We start from the raw sequence: 22,321 nt of genomic DNA, 5'->3' as shown, positions 1-22,321 counted from the left end.
CACTTCTCACACCTGGAAAGCACTTCTTTACTCTCTGTTTCTATGGGTTTGATTTTCTTTTTAATGTCATATATAAGTGATATCCGTATTTGCCTTTCTCTGTCTGGCTTATTTCCCTCAGCATAATGCCCACTAATGTATTTATTTTGCAATGTCTACCCTTTCCTCCCCTCCCCACCTGGCATCAGTACAGCTTGTATAGAGCCTGATGCCCAGTGGGAGGGGAGGAAAGGGTAGACAATACAAAATAAATACATTACTTGGCATCATGCTATGGGAAGGGGCTCCCCAGGTGGCACTAGTGATAAAGAACCCACCTACCAATTCAGAAGACGTAAGAGACACGAGTTTGATCTCTGGGTCGTGAAGGTCCCCTGGAAGAGGGCATGGCAACTCACTCCAGTATTCTTGCCTGGAGAATCCCATGGACAGAGGAGCCTGGTGGGCTACAATCCATAGGGCTGCAAAGAGTCTGGACATGATTGAAGTGACTTTAGCACAGCATGGCACAGCATGCTAAGGGAAATATTCTAGAGACTACATATGTTTCTTCCTGCACAAGAGATGAGACAAAGACTTTGGGGATTCATAATTTGGTGGGGCAGTGATGTGGAAAAGTCTCCTCCTTCTCCTTCAAAACCCCAGACTGACCTCTAACAGACCGTGCTCACAGAACCCCATCATACAGCCTTTCTTCTTTCCCAACACTCCTCACCTGCATGATTTCAGCTGCCTTCTGACAGTCTCGGGTACAATTCATTCTACACGCCGCCATCCATCCTCTTAACATGCTACTGTCACCATATTGCTTTCCTGCCCCAAATATTCATAGGTTACCCACAGTTTAAAGAATAAAGTCCAAAATCCTTCTCCTGAGGCAAAGAAGCTTTGGCGATGGCTGTGAAAGCTGCCTCTGGATATAGAAAGAAACACTAAGTGTTTCTGGTCCAGAAGCTGGAACACTCTGAAATGAGTTATTTCTCCCTTTGTAGCCCAAGTGATTTCTCCAACAATGTAACTGAAAATTTAATACCAATGTCCCCAGAGTAGCATCTCCTGCCCACCAACCCAGAACCTCTGAGCAGGGCTCCATAGTAAGTCTCACCACAGGTAGCTAAGCCAAAGGCAAGGGTGCTTCGAGATAATATAAGTGTTCCAAAAATACAAAGTACTTCCAAAGTTAACCTGGAGTGTTTACCAAGACTCCATGATCACTTCCTATAGAGGAGGCATTGGTAGATTTGTTGAGTGGTCCAGTATATTTCTTCTCCTCCTTCCGTTCTTCTGATTCCCATCAGTCTGGAGCAGGGGGTCTATGCTAACCACACATTTGAATAAGATGGAGAGTTTTAAAAAAATTACAATGCCTGAGCCCACTGCAGTTGACTCAAATCAGAGTCCCCGTGGTGGTACCCAAACATCAAGATTGTAAAAATCTATGACCCTCTGATCAAGAAATGAAACAGAATGGACTTGTGAGAAGGAAGACTTTAGGGAGTCCTGACTCTTTCTAGAACATCAAGTATCAAAGTTTTAAGAAACTACATGAGTATGGGCTAAGGGTGGTAAAGAAAGGTAATGGAGAGAGAAAGAAAGCTAAGACAATTAAACTAAAAGCTAAGATATTTAAGAGCTAGTATATATCAAGGAGGCAATGCTCAAAGTGCACTGACTTCCTTGAAGCCCTATGAGAAAAATCTCCATTTTACAGATGAAGAATCAGAGACACGGAAAGAAGGTGAAGTATCTCCCAAGGTCAGCAAGGTGAAGCTGGGAGAAATGAGTAACTGGGCTGCACGCACTTTACTGCAAAAGATTCCAGACCCTTGGGATGCTCCTCTTGTTGTTTCTGGGTCCATTCCCTTCCTGGGTAGAGTAAGCTGTTCATAATACACCTCAAATCGCCTCATCCCAGCAGTACACCATGCTCTAGTCTAGACCTTCCTCCTTCCTACTCCTCCATAAATACATGCCATCTGAAATTTCTATTATAAAAATTGCCTAAATGTGTGAAGGAAGCTTCATTGAAAAGTGCCCATCCCAGGTCTATGAGGAGCCTGCTTTCTTTCCATCTGTTAAATTTACCCATTGTTGAATTTCCCATCTGGTGCTAATGAGTGAATGTGTTCTCCTTCCCGTGTCATCATACTTCCATTATTATTGATACAACCATGGCTTTTGAGGCATGGCAGCCATTAACGATGGGAATCTTGATACCTTGGCCAGGTTGAAAAGTTTGAATTCAATTGTGTAGACAAGAGGAAGCTTTAGGAGGTTTTTGAGCAGAAGAACAATGTGGGACCTACTTTCGAAAATCAATCGGGCAGTGCTATGTAGAAGGAATTGGAGCAGGGAAGGGAACAGTTGGTTGGAACATGATGTCACAAAGCCAAGGGCTTGGAAATGTTGGCATGGAACACATGGATTCATCAGCACTAACCATTCTCGGCAATGAAACAGTGGTCAAAGAGCATGGCTGGCAGATGATGCATTTGTATTAGCAGGACAGCACTTAAAATATGTGTCTCTTGAGCTGCTTTTATCTTCAGATACCATATTAGGAGAAAGCTTCCATGCATCTGTCATGACTGAGTTAGTGGCCTCCTTGGTGTACTAAAGCTTCTATTTTCAGACTTGAATATCCCCAGCAAGTCACTCCATTTCAAAGGAATGAGGATGCTATTTCATCTCTTTCTCTCTATTATGCAGGGTTGGATCCAAGCAGAACTTTCTTCTTTGACCACCTCCCCATGCATTGGCTCTTGCCTTTCCTTAGCCACTTTATTCATCTCTGACCCCAGCCTAGGCCGCTGTGTGTAGCAGGGGAGCCACCCTTTCTCTCTCTGTGCCTTGTCTTCCACTCTGCCCACCCTCTTCCCCAGTTCAATGGAGGCATGTACTGTGTACTTGAACTCTGACCCTGGTGTACTGACAGACAACTTCAGGGGCTAATTGCTTGAGATCTCGTCCCCTTGAGAAGGGCTTTTCTGACCTGATGGCCAAGTCTTGCCATGGTCTACACTGCTGTCTGAACATAGTGTTCACCATGCTCATGACACAAGAAAGACCTGGGCAAAGTACTTGTGAACCTATGTCTTGTGTTTCTGCAATTTCTTTCCATCTCTTCAACCTAACAGGAGGAAGACCTCATCAGATCCTCCCATATTGTAACTACTGTGCCTTGGTATAAAAAGCCAGATATGTAACCATCAATAGTGTGGGAAACTCAGATTTCTTTGTGTTCAGTCACTCAGTCGTGTCTGATTCTTTGTGACCTCATGGACTGTAACTGGCCAGGCTCCTCTGTCCATGGGATTTCCCAGGCAAGAATACTGGAGTAGGTTTTCATTTCCTACTTCCTATTTCTTTAATGATTCAGAAAAAAAAATTTCTAACTCACCATTCAGGCTAAATTCTCTGTTCCATCACTACTCCAGGAGCAGCAATTCAGCTTCCAAAATTTTCCCTCTGCCAGCCGCTCACCTCAAGCAGGATCTGAAAGTCACCTCTTCCTTCCTTTCCGCTCTTTCTGTCCTTCTCTCTAATTCTTTTTCTGTCTATCTTATTTCTCTTCCTTTCTTTAACTTCCAGTCTTCTTCTCATCCTCAAACAAAACAAATCACTCTGCTCCTTTTAAAGTCTTCCCTACCGCAGCATAAAGTGAAAGTGAAAGTGTTAGTTACTCAGTCATGTCTGACTCTTTGGGACCCCATGGACCGTAGTCTGCCAGGCTCCTCTGTCCATGGGATTTTTCAGGCAAGAATACTGGAGTGGGTTGCCATTTCCTTCTCCAGGGGATCTTCCCGACCCAGGGATCGAATCCATGTCTTCTGCATTGCAGAAAGATTATTGTCTGAGTCAGAAGGCAACTTCATTTACCCGAGAACCCAAGGCAAAATCCTAGAGTTTATTCTACTGAGTTTGGTGATCATACTTGAACTTGTATCTGAATTCCCTACAGAGTTTCTTAACATGCAGATTTCTAGGGCTTCAGCATCAGTGTTAGTAATGAGGTAACTGATTTGAAGATCTGGGACAGGCCATGAAATCTGCATTTTCTTATGAGTTCCTAGGTGATGCTGATGTTGCTGATTCAGCTGTCACACTTTGAAAACAACAGTCCCAGAAGCCTCCTCATTCTCCTTTTCCCTTTTTCCCCATCCGGCAAATAACCAATCAGGTTCCATTGATTTTTGTCTCCAAATTAGTCTATCTTCTCCCTGCCACCCCTGTCCTAGTTCTGGCTTTTGCCATTCTTTCTTGAACAATTCCAATCACCTGCAAGCCAACCCCTCCACCTCCAGTGTTGCCCTTTCAATATATACCGCTAGTGAAATGATCCATCTAAAACTGATCAGACCCCATTTGTCCCCAGATAAAACCCAGAAGAATAAGGTTAGCTTTTTTAGCATGGTATGCAGTGTCCCAAGGGAACTGGCTCTGTCTACCTTTCCATCACTCCCTGTGGCACAAAGGGGCTAGGACCTCATAGCCCCTGCATTTCCATGTTTTGCATTTTCTGCATGTTCTGCATTTCCATGTTTTCTTGGATCCTGGTACGTTTTCTAGACCACTCTAGAAATGCATTCTGTCTGTACAGCTGGCTCTCAGCTCAGCTTTCAATTGTTTAGGAACACTTCTTTTAAAAACTGCCAAGGTGGGACTTCCCAGGTGGTCCAGTGGTTCAGACGCCCAGGCTTTCAATGCAAGGGGTGCAGGTTCAATCCCTGGTTGGGGAAATAAGATCCCACATGCCGCTTGGTGCAGCCAAAAAAAAAAACAAAACCAGCATGACCTCAGTGACCCCATGCTCTTCTCCCAGGATTCCCTAGCACATCTTTACAGTATTTCATAGCACCTGGTACTGAAATGTTCTGTTTGCACGTCCTCTTGTGGCAGGAACTTGAGGGAGTTTTGTCTCAGTGAATGCTCACTGAACTGATTTCCTCCTACAACTCTTCTCCTTCTTCTCCTTTTCCCATCCACCCACTTCCCCTCGATCCTCATGGAAGAGATCAAAGATCCTGAAAGGGCCAGTAAGGGCTAAGCTTCCACCCACCATGGGCCCTCCTTGTCAGTCTCTGAAACCTAGTGATATTTTCTCATGTACCCTTGATAAGACAACAGGTCCCCTTTGCACAAAACTGGCCTTTCTCTTCACAGAGCTTGGGGAGCTCTATAGTTCTGGCTCTGCCATCCTATGCGGAACCCAACCAGGAGCAGAGTGGCCAAAAGCAGATTATTTGAGAGGCTGGTGTGCGTGCTAATTCACTTCATCGTGTCTGACTCTTTGCGACCCTATGAACCACAGCCCACCAGGCTCCTCTGTCCATGGGATTCTCCAGGCAAGAATACTGGAGTGGGTTACCAAAATTGCCTCCAGGGAATCTTCCCAACCCAGGGACTGAACCCTCATCTCTTATGTCTCCTGCATTGGCAGGCTGGTTCTTTCCCACTAGTACCACCTGAGAGGCCAAAACCCTAATGGAATACAATTCTTTTCCTGTGTTCATGAGTCGCTGTGGCTGCGGGAATCTCCAACTCTGCAGAATTTGGTATCTTTCATGTTTTGTGTCTAAGCTTGGATAAAATCAGACTGGAGCATGCTGGTTCATATGAGCTGCTGCCCTCAAAGCATGGGGACAGATCACAGAAATCAAGCATAATCTCCTATGTCAAAATGTCTTGTCCACTGCTGTCTCTCAAGTTCTTTCTGCTTCAGCTTTTCTGAGCAGGAAGTGACATTCTCACAGGACGATGCCCCCAATTTCTTAGCCATCTATAGGGTATTGTGCTCAGTTGCTTCAGTTGTGGCCTACTCTTTGCAACCCCATGGACTGTAGCCCAACTGGCTCCTCCGTCCATGGGATTCTCCAGGCAAGAATACCGGAATGCTGTGTATTCCAGTATTGCTGTGCCCACCTCCAGGGGATCTTCCCGACCCATGGATCAAACCCACGTCTCTTATGTCTCCTGCATTGGCAGGCAGGTTCTTTACCACTAGCGCCACCTGGGAAGCCCCTATAGGGTATTAAAAGATAATAACTTTGACACTAAAAATGTAAATGGCCCAAATTGATGAGATTGGGAGGAGGCTAATGTAATATTTGGGATTAAAATTTTAAACTGGACAAGATGAATAAATGTTGGAAATTAATCAAACAAAAGACAATGTTTCATTGAACCGTTTTATGGACTCAGTACACTGTGCACGTCCTCTTCTGGGCATCTGCAAATGCACAAACCTCACATATTAAATAGTAGACTAGAGTAGGAGAAGTGCTTTAGGAGTATAAAATATGATCATTTTCATTATTACAATTATTGCAAACCTGAACACTCTTTATTGGAATTGTTCTTCGCTTGGAGAAATTTGCAGGCTTTGGCGATTTTCCACCATTATGAATTTCTGTGTCAGGAAGCAGGGCCTTTGGAGGGGAGAAGGGCAAAGGATGCAGAGAACCAGTTGGAAAAGAATCCTGTTTATTATCAGAGCTTCTCTGGCCTGACTGCTGAATCTGTGGGCCATTAACAGTCTGGAGGCCTCTACCCCACACCTTCCGTTTCTGAGAAATACCCACTGTATTCTGCACTATGTTGTCAGATGTTGGGAGACTAACAAGAAACATAAGGATTCTTGCCAGTAGGAACTGCCTTGATCTATAAGGATCAGACCTAAGGGAAGCCCTGAGTTCTTTGTTCTAAAGCATAAGGAGGAATGACTGTGGTTGCCAGTTTTGAAAGAGTTGGGCATAACTGAAGCGACTTAGCACAGCACACAGCTGGCTTTGAAATGTTGGTGGAAATTCAACTCAAGGTGCAACAAGGCACCCATTCTGCCACTGGTTGGGACTTCTTAGTTGGCCAGTAAAATGTATGGGAATTGATGGCAATGTATTTATAAGAAGGGGAAGGGAAGGATGAGAACCTTTACTCTGAGTAACAGTGACCTCAAAAAGTCCAAGCTACATCAAATGCAGCAGAATATTCAAGGAGAATTCCTTGATGTTTTACTATCCCCTATAATCCCTTTTCCTTCCTTTAGTTCCGGTCAGTTCAGTCGCTCAGTTGTGTCCGACTCTTTGTGACCCCATGAATCACAGCATGCCAGGCCTCCCTGTCCATCACCAACTCCTGGAGTTCACTCAAACTCACGTCCATCGAATCAGTGATGCCATCCAGCCATCTCATCCTCTGTCATCCCCTTCTCCTCCTGCCCCCAATCCCTCCCAGCATCAGAGTCTTTTCCAATGAGTCAACTCTTCGCGTGAGGTGGCCAAAGTACTGGAGTTTCAGCTGTAGCATCATTCCTTCCAAAGAACACCCAGGGCTGATCTCCTTTAGAATGGACTGGTTGGATCTCCTTGCAGTCCAAGGGACTCTCAAGAGTCTTCTCCAACACGACAGTTCAAAAGCATCAATGCTTCGGCGCTCAGCTTTCTTCACAGTCCAACTCTCACATCCATACATGACCACTGGAAAAACCATAGCCTTGACTAGATGGACCTTTGTTGTCTCCTTCCTTTCGGTTCCTAAAACAGAATATTTTCAAACAATGATCATTATAGCTATTAAATGGCAACCCACTCCAGTATTCTTGCCTGGAAAATCCCATGGACAAATGAGCCTGGCTGACTACAGTCCATGGGGTCACAAAGAATCAGACCTGACTGAGAGACCTGAGCACGCAAGGCACACTTAGGACCATGGTACTCATTTTCCATGTATTACAGCATTAACACCATGTAGTAGTCTTGTGGAGTATATACTGTTTTAGCCCCATTTTACATACAAAGAAACTGAGGCACAGAGAAGTTGAGTAACTTGACCATGATCACACAGCTAATAAGCAGAGGAGGCAAGACATGAATCCAGGTAGTCTGACCAAAGAGAAATGAACAAAGTAACACAGTTTCCCTATCCCAGTGGAAAGATCAAGACTGATTGAAAAATAGAGACATTAGGATCCTCTAGAAAGGACTACATGGTGGAGTTGGTCATGTTCTGAGACTCTGGGAGCCATAAGTAATCTGTGTCCTGCTCCAGGCTCAGAAAACACAGGAAACATTTCAACATGGGTATGGTCATCAGCCCCCAAGATGGTGCCCAGAGATCCTGTTTAGTCTCTGCCATCACATGCCACGGTTGGTCTATGTGACCAACAGAAATGGCAGAAGTCATGGTATGGCACTTCCAACTTCGATCGGGGAGGCCTCTGTGATGTCTGGAAAGAGGCTTTCATAGTCCCTCAGTTAGTGCTGAATCTCTAGGACATAAGGAGTAGATGCTGGGTTCCTGAGCCATAAACAGAGAAATCAGTCAAGATCACCCAGAGCTCAGTCTATCCAGAGGAAGAGGTTAGTAGGAACTGGCACCTCTGCCACCCTAGAGAGCCCTGATGGGTGCTGAAATGCAGCCCCGATTCAGGTGTAATCTCTTCCTAGGGCTGCAGTAACACTGCACCACACACTAGGTATCTTCAAACAACAGATATGTGGAGTCTAGAAAAATAGTACAGATGAACCTATCTGCAAAGCAGAAATAGACACAGATGTGGAGAACAAACCTATGGACACCAGGCAGGGGGAAAGAGAGGTGGGATGAATTGGGAGGTTGGGAATGACATATACACGACTGTGTATGAAATAGTTAACTAATGAGAAGGGCTTCCTTGGTGGCTCAGTGGTAAAGAATTGGCCTGCCAGTGCAGGAGAAGTGGGTTCAATCCCTGGATCAGGAAGATCCCCTGGAGGAAAAATGTCAATCCACTCCAGTATTTTTGCCTGGAAAATCCCGTGGACAGAGGAGCCCGGTGGGCTATATAGTCCATGGGGTCTCAAAGAGTCAGACACAAATTAGTGACTAAACAATGAGAACCTACTGTATAGCTCAGGGAACTCTACTTAATACTCTGTGGTGACCTAAATGAGAAGGAAATCCAAAAAAAGGGGGATATATGTATATATCTAGCTGACTCACTTTGCTATATAAGCAACAGAGAGTAACAACATTGTAAGGCAACTATACTCCAATAAAAATTTAAAAAAAAAAATATGTCCTCACAGTTCTGGAGGCTAGAAGTCCAAAATCAAGGCATTGGCAGGGCTGTGCTCCCTGCAAAGGCTCTAGGGAAGAACCCCTGCTGGACTCTTCTAGCTTCTGGTTCAGTTCAGTTCAGTTCAGTCGCTCAATCATGCCTGACTGTTTGCAGCACTATGGACCTCAGCATGGTGATGGCTTCCCTGTCCATCACCAACTCCTGGAACTTGCTCAAATTCATGTCCATCGAGTCGGTGATGCCATCCAACCATCTCATCCTCTGTCGTCCCCTTCTCCTCCTGCCTTCAATCTTTCTCAGTGTCAGGGTCTTTTCCAATGAGCTTCTGGTGGTTGCCAGCAATCCTCGGCATTCCTTGGCTTGTGAACACATCCCTACATCCTATCTCTGCTGCTGTCTTCATGTGGCATTCTCCTCTGCATTGGTGTCTCTGTGTCCATCTGTCGAAATACCCCTTTTATTATGAGGACACCTGTAGTATAATCTGTAGGGTTCACCCTGTCTTAACTAAGTAACATCTGCAAAGACCCCCAAATAAGTCACATTCATGGGTTTTACGTAGATGTGAATGTGGGGGACATTATTCAACTCAGTTCATCAAGTGTGAGCCTGTTGTGAAGAGTCTTCTTGCCATCGATTTCAGGCAACCCTGGTCAAGTGTGGCAGCCATGCTGGATCCCCTCCACGGACTCAGCTTCTATTTCTCTCTGACCTCTGCTTATGCTCTCCCAAACTCCCTCTTCCCCATCTCTCTTACCATCTTTTCCAACTGCAGAGTGGCCAGCTGACATAGCTCTGGTCAGGAAATGGGGAGATTAAGAATCTTGTTCCAGCTCTGTTGTTATGGTGAGTTTGTCCATCTGTCATCTGGCCATGTATCAGTCTTCTGCATCCACTATGAGTTAATGGTGTACCGAGTACACGTAGTCCCTCGGCTCTAATGTCACAGGATTATTGAAGAAATTGACAAAGAAATCATTCAGTATTTGCCTCTTTTTACCTTTCAACATTAATATTATCAACACTGATATTATAACCTTCTAGATGCCTCTATCTTAGGTCTGCCCATGTCTCCTCTTTTTTTTTTCTTTTTTGAAAGATCTTTGGAGGCAGGCATGCGGGATCTTATTTCCCCAGCTAGGGATCCAACCCGTGCCTGCTGCTTTAGAAGTTTAACCACCGAACCACCAGGGAAGCTCCCCCCTACCCACGTCTCCTCTGGCTTGAAGATCTGGTAAGTACACACAAGGTCCCTACAGAACCATGACCCAATCACTACAACCTACCAACTGATGACACTAAAGCCTCTGGTGCCAGCATTCCTCATCCTCACGGAAAGGCCATGCCCTCCATGTTGGGGGAGCAGGCAAACAGAAACTGTCTCCCCATTCTTCTAAATCTTGGCACATTAACTTCTCTCTTTTCCTTTCTGGAAGGTTCCTTTTTCCTTTCAGGGACCTCTATTCCTGGTCATGAGAATCTGAGCTCTGCCACTTCCTCTCCCCACAAAGAGTTTTGTATCTCAGCAGAGCTTGTACTGGTATGGGTTTGAAGAAAGCTCATCGCAGCCCAGCCACTGAGTGGGGAGCTTGCAGGGAGCCGCTGACCCCTCCCAGCTTCTGAGGTTGTCTGTGGCCGCACAGCTGAGATTCCCACGCCTGTGTTCTCTCTCAGCGTGCCAGCCTCCAAGAGAAGCAGCTGACTGTAGACTGTTAGCAGAGCGGGTTCTGAACCCCCTAGACCTCAATTCCAGCCTGGACACCTCAGGGGAACCTGTTCCCTTGGAGCGTCGTGTACCACTAAGTTTCCAGTTTTATGTTAGCTCTCAGGCAATTCCAGGTAAAACGAGGGTAAGAAGACAGCACATAAGCTAAAGGTTTGGTTTCCATTCTCGTACCTCTGAAACCCGAGGACCATGGTCTAGCACCTGCAGGAACCCAATCCTTACTTTGATGAAATGGGAATTCAAGGAAGGGAGGGATTAAACTCTAAGCTCCTTCTGTTAATCAGAAAAATATATGTAAACCCAGTTTCAGAGTGAGCTCAAGACTCTACCTGAAGAACTGGATCTTTTTGGAAGACGAGGGACCATTCCTGTTCTGAGTCCAGCAGAGTTTGGAAAGCACAAAACCCATGTGGAAGAAGCTTCTCCTTCTCACAGGCCTTCAGGGTTCAGGCCAGACGGCATGAGGCACAAGTAAAGCCAGTGAGGGACATGTCTGGGTGGACATCCCGTGATGCTCAACCTCATGGTCTCAAGTCAGTCCAAGCTGGGAGGGTCAGTCTCTTCTATAGCAATGCCAGGAGAGGATTTTTGTTCATCTTCTAAGACAACTTTTTTTTCATATTTTACAATATCTGAAACCAAGTTGCCTCTTACCAACCTAGTGTCTAGTGTTAGTCACTCAGTCGTGTCCAACTCTTTGCAACCCCATGGACTGTAGCCCACCAGGCTCCTCTGTCCTTGGGATTCTCCAGGCAAGAATACTGGAGTAGGTTGCCATTTCCTCCTCCAGGGGAATCTTACCAATATGATATCTTATAAACTTAGGGGGTAGGGGGCTAGCAGCACCTATGAAACACCATTCTCTGTGCATTTACAGGGTTCCTCTGTTATTTGTATTGCTCCTTTGATGGGTTGTTACTTTTTATGAACAGAGTACATTGTGATTTGACTTTTTTCTTAAATAACAGCTATATTGAGATATAATTCATATATCACAAAATTTCACCACTTTAAAGTATAAAGTTCAGTGATTTTACCCCCTAGGATTACAATACATTTTTTTCAGTTTTACATGTATTCTTTTTCAAATTCTTTCCCCGTTTAGGTTGTTATATAACATTGAGCAGAGTTCCCTGTACTACACAGTAAGTCCTTGTTGGTTATCCATTTTAAATATAGCAGTGTGTACGTGTCAATCCCAAACTCCCTAACTTCCCTCCCCTCATCCTTCTCCCCTGAAAAAAAATGAAATTAGAACATTCTTTAACACCATACACAAAAATAAGATCAAAATGGATTAAAGACCTAAATATAAGACCAGACACTTTTAAAACTCTTAGAGGAAAACACAGACAGAACAGTCTCAGTGATCTGACTTTGAAATGAAAACTTATTTTGTATACACAGAGCACTATAGAAACAGAATGGTGGAGATACATGGGCTAATATGAGAGCAAATGTTTGATACTAGAAAAGCAACCACAATTCTTTGTTTTCTTGCAAAGCAACACCAGGTGCCCTCCAAGACATGGGAAAGGAAGATGCTTAATAGTAGACAAAGCTTAGTTATGTCAGTTCATTGGTGTGTGAACAAAAATCAACACAGAAAGCACCATTTTCAAAATTGGCAGAAGGATTTCAGCAGCTTAGAAGAAAATCCCCAAAGAAAAATCTCTTGAGAAATTCTACATCCCAATGACCCTGATGATGCAGAGGCTGACATTGTCGGGAAAACAAAGATATTGATAATTTTGAGCTGAAAACCATTTTAAAAAGTCAAGTTCTCAATATGTCACAGATTTAGGAATTCCTTAACTAAGTCATCTATCTTATATTTTCTTCCTGATGTGTATGTCTGTGTGTGTGTGTGTGTGTATGCATGTGTGCATGCTAAGTCACATCAGTCATGTTCAACTCTGTGTGGCCCTATGGACTGTAGCCCACCAGGCTCCTTTGTCCATGGGATTCTCCAGGCAAGAATACTGGATTTGGGTTGCCACTTCCTTCTCCAGGGGATCTTCCCAACCCAGGGATCAAACTCGCATCGATTGTCTCCTGCATTGGCAGGCGAGTTCTTTACCACCAGTGCTGCCAGAGAAACACTATATATATAGGGTTTTAAATCAGGAAAAGAATACATCAAGGCTGTATATTGTCACCCTGCTTATTTAACTTCTATGCAGAGTACATCATGCGAAATGCTGGGCTGGATGAAGCAGAAGCTGGAATCAAGATTGCAGGAGTAATAGCAATAACCTCAGATATGCAGATGATACCATCATTATGGCAGAAAGCAAAGAAGAACTAAAGAGCCTCTTGATGAAAGTGAAAGAGGAGAGTGAAAAAGCTGGCTTAAAACTCAACATTCAAAAAATGAAGAACATGGCAGTCCGGTCCCATCAGTTCATGGCAAATAGACGGGGAAACAATGGAAACAGTGAGAGACTTTGTTTTTTTTGGGCTCCAAAATCACTGCAGATGGTGACTGCAGCCATGAAATTTAAAAATGCTTGCTCCTTGGTAGAAAAGCTATGACCAACCTAGACAGCATATTAAAAAGCAGAGACATTACTTTGCCGACAAAGGTCCATCCAGTTGGGCTATTTCAAATCCTAAAAGATGATGCTGTGAAAGTGATGCATTCAATATGTCAGCAAATTTGGAAAACTCAACAGTGGCCACAGGACAGGAAAAGGTCCATTTTCATTCCAATCCCAAAGAAAGGCAATGCCAAAGAATGCTCAAACTACTGCACAATTGCACTCATCTCACATGCTAGTAAAGTAATGCTCAAAATTTTCCAAGCCAGGCTTCAGCAATACATGAACTGTGAACTTCCAGATGTTCAAGCTGGTTTTAGGAAAGGCAGAGGAACCAGAGATCAAATTGCCAACATCTGCTGGACCATCTAAAAAGCAAGAAAGTTCCAGAAAAACATCTATTTCTGCTTTATTGACTATGCCAAAGTTTTTGACTGTGTGGATCACAATAAGCTGTGGAAAATTCTGAAAGAGATAGGCATACCAGACCACCTGACCTGCTCTTGAGAAACCTGTATGCAGGTCAGGAAGCAACAGTTAGAACTGGACATGGAACAACAGACTGGTTCCAAATAGGAAAAGGAGTACGTCAAGGCTGTATATTATTACTCTGCTTATTTAACTTATATGCAGAGTACATCATGAGAAACACTGGGCTGGGTGAAGCACAAGCTGGAATCAAGATTGCCAGGAGAAATATCAATAAACTCAGATATGAAGATGACACCACCCTTATGGCAGAAAGTGAAGAAGAACTAAAGAGCCTTTTGATGAAAGTGAAAGAGAGTGAAAAAGTTGGCTTAAAGCTCAACATTCAGAAAACAAAGATAATGGCATCTGGTCCCATCACTTCATGGCAAATAGATGGGGAAACAGTGGAAACAGTGTCAGACTTTATTTTTTGGGGGGGCTCCAAAATCACAGCAAATGGTGATTACAGCCATGAAATTAAAAGACACTTACTTCTTGGAAGGAAAGTTATGACCAACCTACACAGCGTAGGTTGGTCATAAAAAGCAGAGACATTACTTTGCCGACAAAGGTCAGTCTAGTCAAGGCTATGGTTTTTCCAGTAGTCATGTATGGATGTGAGAGTTGGACTATAAAGAAAGCTGAGCACCAAAAAATGTATGCCTTTGAACTGTGGTGTTGGAGAAGATGCTTGAGAGCCCCTTGGACTGCAAGGAGATCCAACCAGTCCATCTTAAAGGAAATCAGTCCTGGGTGTTTATTGGAAGGACTGATGTTGAAGCTGAAGCTCCAATACTTTGGCCACCTCATGCAAAGAGCTGACTGATTTGAAAAGACCCTGATGCTGGGAAGGATTGAGGGCAGGAGGATAAGGGGATGACAGAGGATGAGATGGATGGATGGCATCACTGACACAATGGACATGGATTTGGGTGAACTCCAGGAGTTGGTGATGGACAAGGAGGCCTGGCCTGCTGCGGTTCATGGGGTCACAAAGGGTTGGACGTGACTGAGCAACTGAACTGAACTGAACTGAATCAAAGCTATGGTTCTTCCAGTTGTCATGTATGGATGTGAGAGTTGGACTATAAAGAAAACTGAGCACCAAAGAATTGATGTTTTTGAACTGTGGTGTTGGAGGGGACTCCTGAGATTCCCTTGGATTGCAAGGAGATCAAATCAGTCAATCCTCAAGGAAATCAGTCCTGAATATTCATTGAAAAGACTGATGCTGAAGCTGAAACTCCAATACTTTGGCTACCTGATGTGAAGAACTGACTCATTGGAAAAGACCCTGATGTTGGGAAAGATTGAAGGCAGGGGGACAAGGGGACGACAGAGGATGAGATGGTTGGATGGCATCACCGACTCAATGGACATGAGTTTGAGCAATTTCTGGGAGTTGGTGATGGACACCAAAGCCTGGCATGCTGCAGTCCATGGGGTCGCAAAGCTGAGCAACTGAACTGAACTGAATATATATCACTAAGAAAAAGTATGTTTCAATGAGCTTTAAAAAAAAACAACTTTTTTAGAAGTTTTAAATAAAAATTCAGTGTAACAATGCATTGTGCCCTAATTTAAATGGCAGCATTCTTTTTTTTCTGGTATGTAAAATTATGGCGTGCCTTAAAATTTGTGATTTGTTAGAGCTGATGTAATATGGTATGTGATATTTTGGATTCTCACCACTCTTCTTTTGTATGACTTAATTATTCAGTAAAGTTTTTAGAATCTTAAATATCCTTCACAGTCCTTTTCTTCACATGTTTACATTTCATAGGCACAATTTATAAGCTGGTATAATCATCACAGAGCTGTGTTCAACTACTGCAATACTAATTTGGGGGTCTCTGTGGTGACCTTTTGTAAAATTAGCTTGTATGTGGAGTTCATGATGAAATCCCAGGATTTGAACTCTTGAGTGAAAGAAACCTCATATTTTAATGGCAAAAAAGAAAATAAACTCCTAGCCTTGAGAGAGTATTACCACACATTTCAAACATCACAGAAATGACCTTCTTTATAAACATGGAGGTTGTCTGCAGCATGTAAACACCGAATTCTTAGCTACTTGGCAGAATCTACCAAATTTCTTTCTCAGAAAACCAGCATTTCATTTCTAGAGGGCAAGCTGGGTGTCAGCTGGGATAATTCGATTTACTCCCTGGCTATGTAGTTTACCTGTCACAGTGCCAGGCACTTAAGAGGCAGTTAATAAATATTTTTGAATGAGTGAATAAAAATCACCCCTGCTCAGTCTACAGGGATTATACACCAATTTTCAGTTCTTAGACCGTGTAGGACAGTGAAAAAAGTGTGAATTCTGGAAGAAGATGGATTTGCCTTCTGGTCACTTGTTAATAGAACATATGGGTTTATGGGGAGATCCCCAGTTGCTCAGTGGTAAAAGGATAACTGGATAAGGACAATCACACATCTAGTGACATAATTAAAGGTATTGTTGTTGTTTAGTCTCTAAGTTGTGTCCAACTCTTTTGTCTGTCAATCCCATGGACAATGGTGGCCAGGATCCTCCCTCCATGGGATTTTCTAGGCAAGAATACTGGAGTGGGCTGCCATTTCCTTCTCCAGGGGATTGACCTGATCCAGGGATCAGTCCCATCTCCTGATTGGCAGAGGGGTTCTTTACCTCTGAGCCACCAGGGAATTAAACTGATAGGCAATGCTTAAGTGTATAGATTTAATTTAATTTAAATGAAATAAATTTAATTTATTTAAATTTAATATATAAATTAAATTTATAGGCTATGCTTAAGAATTGCACTGTCTGATATGGTAGACATGAACCACATGTAGCTATTGAAATTATAGTGTCAAATTATTACTTTTAAAATACAACCGAAAATTCAGTTCCTCAGTCACACTAGCCAAGTGCTAGTGACCACCTGTGGCCAGTGGCCAGTATATTAAACAGTGCAGCTATAGAACATTTCCACCAATGCAGAAATTTCTGTTGGGCAGCATTGCTTATACTATCTGAGAAGGCGATGGCAACCCACTCCAGTACTCTTGCCTGGTAAATCCCATGGACGGAGGAGCCTGGTAGGCTGCAGTCCATGGGGTCGATAAGAGTCGGGCACGACTGAGCGACTTCACTTTCACTTTTCACTTTTGTGCATTGGAAAAGGAAATGGCAACCCACTCCAGTATTCTTGCCTGGAGAATCCCAGGGACAGAGGAGCCTAATGGGCTGCCGTCTATGGGGTTGCACAGAGTCAGACACGACTGAAGCAACTTAGCAGCAGCGGCAGCAGCAGCTTATACTATAGCCTCCAAATCCTCTTACTATCCATGAAAATTGTTACAGACCATCCATAAAAATCTTTGTGGGATTTCTTGCTTCCTATAATTTTTTTGAGAAGTAGTTCTAGCATCTGAGTACTACTATTGGTCAGTCTGAGGCAGTATGATGAGGAGGAAAGAGCACTATTTGAAATAGAAGATCTATTTTAGCTTTGACTTGAACAATAGCTAGGCAACTTGCCTGACCGAGTCACATTACCCTCCTTCCTCAGTTTACTCATCTTTAAATGAATGAATTGACCTGGATATCACAGTCATTAATAGCTCTTATGCTTGAGGATTCCAGGAAACAGCTGTTGGCTGCATGCCATCTGCCATTTTGCAGCTCTGCACAGCTGCAGCATTGCAAAGAAAAATAGCCATGGTAAACAGCATTGTTATGGACCACATGTTTGTGTCCCCCCCCCCCCAAATTAATACACTGAGGTCTTAACCCTCAATGTAATGGTATTAGGTGAGGACTTTGGGAAATTATTATGTCATAGAGGTGGAGACTTTTGAATAGGATTAGTGTCCTTATTGGGCTTCGCAGGTGGCTCAGTGGTAAAGAAGCTGCCTGTCAATGCAAGGAGACGCAGGAGATGAGAGTTCGATCCCTGGGTCAGGAAGATCCCTGAAGGAGGGCATGGCAACCCATTCCAGTATTCTTGCCTGAAAAAAAAGGAAAGTGTTAGCCATTTAGTTGTGTCTGACTCTTTGGGACCCCTCTGACTTTTTGTAAACCATCGGGCTCCCCTGTCCATGGAATTCTCCAGGCAAGAATACTCGAGTGGGTTGCCGTTCCCTTCTCCAGGGAATCTTTCCAACCCAGGGATTGAAACCAGGTCTCTTGCATTGCAGACAGATTCTTTACCATCTGAGCTGCCAGGGAAGTGAATCCCATGAACAGAGGAGCCTGGTGGGGTACAGTCCATGGGGTCACAAATAGTCAGGCATGACTGAGCCACTGACTGACTGAGTGCCTTTATTAAAGAGATCTTGGAGTGCTCTCTGACCCCTTTCCTCCGTGTGAAGACACAGTGACAAGGATGCAATCTACAAACCAGGAGCAGGTTCCCATCAGATACAAAGCTGTCAGCACCATGACTGTGGACTTCCCAGCTCCATGACTATGAGAAAGAAATTGTTGCTTAAACCACTCAGTTTATGGTACTTAGTCATAGCAGCCTGAATGCACTAAGACAACTATGAACAGCAAACTAGGAGTGTGTTCTATCGTAATACTCTTCACAAGCTCAAAAAGCTCTACCATCAACCTCTCTCTTAAGGTAGTTCCATGTACTGTGTACATATCTTTCTTGATATTTATTTCACTGCTCTCTCACTATCACATTCTATAGATTATGGGTTTCTTTAAGGTAGGCTCCTGGTTTCTTCATCATTATTTCTCAAACCCCCAGTGTACAGAGAACTCAAAATGTTAGCTGATGTCTGAATAAAGATGGATCAATTTCTGACCTTCTTTTGGGTCCTCATGATTAAAGTCCCTTGTAATGGATCACAGATGTCAAACCGATTGCTAAATGTAGGTGGACGATTCTGGAATCCAGGACCAGGTCAAGATGACTCCAAAGCCCATCTTATTTTCCTCCTACCACACTGCTTTGTTGAAGTCCATGTGTTTCTGTGATTTTAATTTGTTTTCCACATGGTTGTTGACGCTAAGGACTTCAGACGTAGTGTTTTGTCTGGTCTTTCCGTCTCTGAATTCATTAGACTCAGTCTGCCATGTTCTACATTTATGTCCCCCATGCCTGTAAGCCCTAAGTCTAGCCTGATCAATGTAACCACTGAGGCAAAACCATTTAAAATCTCAGTGAGGGACTTCCCTGGTTGTGCAGTCGTTAAGAAATCACCTTCCAATGGAGGGGGTTGACCCTTGGTCTAGGAGCTAAGATCCCACATACCTCAGGGCCAAAAAAAAAACAAAACATAAAACAGAAGAAAGATTGTAACAAATCCAATAAAAACTTTAAAAATGGTCCACATCAAATAAAATCTTTAAAAATTTCATTGATTTCTGTAAGAATAAAACAGTTACTCACATGTGCTTTGCTGTATCTTCATCTCTCCTACTTCCTGCCACTTCCAGTTTATAGATGGGACCAAAGAAAGCTAAAAAAATTCTAAGTGCTCAGAGAAGACTCAATGTCTTGTTTCAAAATCACAGTATTCTGTGTACAAAAGAAATGCACCCATTTCCCTCTGAGAAATAAGAGAATGAGCAGCTCCAATAAATAAGAAGACTGTATCAAAACAGAGATCACTGGAGAAAGAGCTGACCCACGGCTACCCTGTCCTCTATGACAACTTCATTTCCAGGCATCTGAGATAGTATCACATGTCTGTTTCCACATCTAGAATCTAGGTGTTAGCTAATCCCCCATTATTGTCATGGGCAGAAGGAGGGGGTTAGAAAACCACCTCTTTCCTAAATTCAAGAGGAATGGGGCTTGGCTACTTTCTTAGGAAAATAAAATTGTCATCAGAAAGTAGTACTTTGTAAATTAATAGAAATTTGTTAATTTCTATAATTGTATGGTACTTTTTCATTTCAACTCATATGAATAAAGAAATTGTAGTACGTATATACAGTGGAATACATATTGGAATATATATATACATACACTCAGCCATAAAAAGAAACCAATTTGAGTAAGTTGGACTAGGGTGAATGAATCTAGAGCCTGTTATACAGAGTGAAGTAAGTCAGAAAGAGAATATACATGGTATATAGAAACTGTAAAAAGAAATGAATTTGAGTCAGTTGGACTGAGGTGGATGAACCTAGAGCCTGTTATCCAGAGGGAAGTAGGTCAGAAAGAGAATATATATGATATCTAGAAAAACGGTACTGATGAAGCTGTTTGCAGGGCAGGAATAGAGATGTAGACACAGAACCAACATGTGGATGCAGCAGAGGAAGGAGAGGGTGGACCAAAAGGAAAGAGTAGCACTGACCTATATACACTGCCGTGTGTGAAACAGACAGCTAGTGGGAAGCTGCTGCACAGCACCCAGAGCTTAGCCTGATGCTCCTGATGAGATGACCTGAGGGGTGAGATGGGAGCAGGGAAGGGAGGCTCAAAAGCGAGAGGGTATATGCACGCTTTAATGGCTGATTCTTGTTATTCAGAAACCAACACAACATTGTAAAGCAACTACCCTACAATTAAAAAAAAAAACACATGAGTTGGATTGGCATAGTCTGTGGGCTCCCTGGTTTTGTGGAGTTTGTTGGGGTCAGATGGTAAAAATAATCAAACTCCAGGTAGATTCAGATTGGCACAGCTTCCAGACCAGGTGAGCCCCTCATGTTTTTCTGTCTCTCTCTCTCCACCGTCCCAGGGCTTCATTTTCACTCCACAGCTGCCTGCTCCTTTTGGATCTTGAGCTGGTCCTGGACTTCTAGTTGGGGAAGGCCCTTCCTGATTCAAGCCATAACTACAAAAGTCTCATCCAAATGGCACCAAAGTTACAAATATTTCCTTTTAGGTACCACCTTTCCCCACCTGCAACTCTCTAGATTGGCTTTTCATGTATCTTCCTTGCTGCGTGCCATCATTCTGAAGAATTCCCTCCGTTGATTTTTCAGTCTGTTCTCCTTCAGTAACATCAATTGCTCCAAGCTTACCTGCCCTGCTAGTCTTTTCTTCCCCTTTTCTCCTTTCTCTTTACCCTAAAAACTAGCTATAAGACTTCAATGGCCAGTGTTATCTTACCTTGAGAAACTGTCCCCAATACAGCAAGTCCCTCTGAACCCAGGAATTATCAAGTCTTTTTTTCAAAGACTCTTTTGGCTTTTTTTAAATGTGTTTCTCTATGATTGCCTTAGGATTTCCTCCAGTTTTTAGCTTATTTTCAGGGTAGAGATTACCGTGGGGCTAACGTCTAATCAGATCTCCTGGGAACCAGGCTCTCTTTGATGCCTCACCCAGAGGTGGTCTTGCAGAATCTTCCACCAAAGGTGGAAGCTCACCAGGAAAATGCATGTCCACTCTATGGGGGACATTTCTAGTCACTTACTAAACTATGATCATTTGGGATTTAAAATAGAACTCCAGGGTCCTCCCTTGAAGATTAATATTTAATTCATAAATTATATATTGAGTAACTGCACAGCTTGGTGCTGTAGGGAATTGCAAAAATAAGTAATACAAGTACATGCCTTAATGTGGCTTAGAGTATAATAGGAGAGGTGAGATATAGATTCAAATACCTCTATTATGCCAAGTGTGAGTATATGCTCAGTCATTCAGTCATGTCTGACTTTTTGCGACCTTATGGACTGTAGCCCACCAGGCTCCTCTGTCCATGGGATTCCCCAGGCAATAATACTGGAGTGGGTTACCATTTCCTTCCCCAGGGGATCTTCCTGTCCCAGGGATCCAACCTGTGTCTCCTGTGATTTCTGCACTGGCAAGCAGATTCTTTACCACTGAGCCACCTGAGAAGCCCTTATATTGTGCAATAGAAAATGATAAATAACTATAGACAAGATATAATTGCTAGAGAGTCCCAGAAGAATGGGAGTATTAATCCATTTCTGGGAGTCAGGAAAATCTTACCATTTGAACCTGTGCTTGAAGGATGATAGAATTTCAACATGGTGCGGTCACAGGCAAAGGCTCCCCCAAAGTCAAGAAAAGAGCATTTGAAGGTCACAGCAAGTCTTCCCAATGGGCTGGAAACATGAGTGTGGTGAGGAAGATGGAAAAGGAAACTGAAGACAGAGCTCATGGTTTCTTGAAAGCCAGCAAAGGGGGGCATTATATCTGTGGTTGATGGTGAACTATTGATGGCTTCCAATTGAGGAACAGTCTGGCTTGTGATTTAAGATGATGACCCTGACAAGATGTACAAAGAGAATCAGAGGAGGAAGAGACTGAATGTATTAGGTTAAGGTAAATGACAGCATGAACAAACAAAACTCAAATCTCAGTGGCTTAAACCAGCACAGTTTCTTTCTCCTCCTTATGCATGTCTGCTTCACACTGGCGGGGGCTCCCCCACATCCTCATCAGGGGCCCCATGGGCACAGGCTTCACTTTCTGGAATGACCCAACCCTCTATCATAGAACAGAGAGAGCAGGAGACACTTCATTTCTGTTCAGACTTCTGTTAAGATTTCAGTGGTCAGGAAAAGGTTTGAGTTTATATATTAATAATTCCAGGAGGCATCAAGTCCAGGGGAGCATG

Source organism: Bubalus kerabau, chromosome 1, assembly GCF_029407905.1.
Source record: "Bubalus kerabau isolate K-KA32 ecotype Philippines breed swamp buffalo chromosome 1, PCC_UOA_SB_1v2, whole genome shotgun sequence".
NCBI lineage: Eukaryota > Metazoa > Chordata > Mammalia > Artiodactyla > Bovidae > Bubalus > Bubalus kerabau.
This window is presented reverse-complemented; position numbering follows the sequence as displayed.